The sequence below is a fragment of the Sciurus carolinensis genome, chromosome 6 (genome assembly GCF_902686445.1).
Source record: "Sciurus carolinensis chromosome 6, mSciCar1.2, whole genome shotgun sequence".
NCBI lineage: Eukaryota > Metazoa > Chordata > Mammalia > Rodentia > Sciuridae > Sciurus > Sciurus carolinensis.
Window position 1 is genome coordinate 137225360 of NC_062218.1, and position 1187 is coordinate 137226546.

Here is a 1187-nt window from a genome sequence, read left to right on the forward strand (position 1 = left end):
ATGTTGTTTGCTACATAGAGATATATCATAAGCATATTATTTGATATCTATTAGAGATGTCTATGGTTCGGATATGATTTGGATTTTCCCTAGCAATCCCTTCTGATTGAAGCCTCTTCTGTCTCACCACAGTCACAATGGCTACAATCAAAATAACAAAAAATAACAAAAACTGGTGAAAATATAGAGAAAAAGGAGCCCTATGCACTGTTGGTGGGAATGTAAACTAGTACAACCACTATGGAAAACAGTGGGGAGTTTCCTTTAAAAGCTAAAAATAGAAAGCAGGACTCAGAACACAATAAAGCTGTTAAATGCTGTGTTGTAATTCCCCCTGTTCAAATCAAGCTGTTTCTTACCTATACCTGTTGGCTCTGCCCCTGTAGTGGCCAGGGGTGCATGTTCTCATACATGCTGGGGAAAAGAACACTAAAAGTAGAACTATCATTTGATCCAGCTATCCCAATCCTGGGTATAGCCCCAAAGGGATCAAAGTGAACACACCCTAGAGATGACTGTATACCCTATCCCAGCACTGTTTACAACGGCCAAGTTACAGAATCGGCCTGAATGCCCATCAGTGGATGGATGAATTTTAAAATGTGGTTTATATACATAAGAGTATTATTGGTCACAAAGAACTGGATGGCACTGGAGATCATCATGTTAAGTGAAATAAGCGAGATTCTGAAAAACTAAAGTATTGCATGTTTTCTCTCCTATGTGAATCTAAAGGAGAAAAAAAAAAAGATGACAAGGAAGTAGAAGGGAAAGGGAGAGGGGCAGGACAAGGAAGAGGGAGAGGGAGGAGTAAGAGAGGGTCACAGGGAAGCTGGAGGTGATCAAAGCACTTTACATGCATGTATGAAAATGTCACAATGAAACATTATTTTATACCAAAGAAAAGTGTACTGAATGAGTAAGTTAAAAAAAAAATTTAGAAGACATTATTATCACAGATTTAGCTGAGATTTGGGGAAAAAAAATTACTGTGAACAACTTCACGCAATTCATATGAAAACTTAAATTAAATGGACCATTTCCTAGGGGAAAAGAATGTTTTGCCAAAACAAACTCAAAAAGAAATGGAAAGCCCAAATAAGCCTATAAAAGAAAGTGAATCAATAGTTAATCTACACACAAAAACAAAAACAAAGATACTAGGCCCAGACAGTTTAAGAGGCAAT

The 1187-nt window shown here is 37.2% G+C and overlaps 1 non-coding gene across 1 annotated transcript; it reads left to right on the forward strand.

Annotated features, from left to right (window-relative positions):
• Positions 1 to 282: 282 nt before the first annotated feature.
• On the forward strand, positions 283 to 413 carry LOC124987734 (small nucleolar RNA SNORA63). The gene has a single exon (XR_007109250.1). It is a non-coding gene; the product is annotated as a small nucleolar RNA SNORA63 (small nucleolar RNA).
• Positions 414 to 1187: the final 774 nt, after the last annotated feature.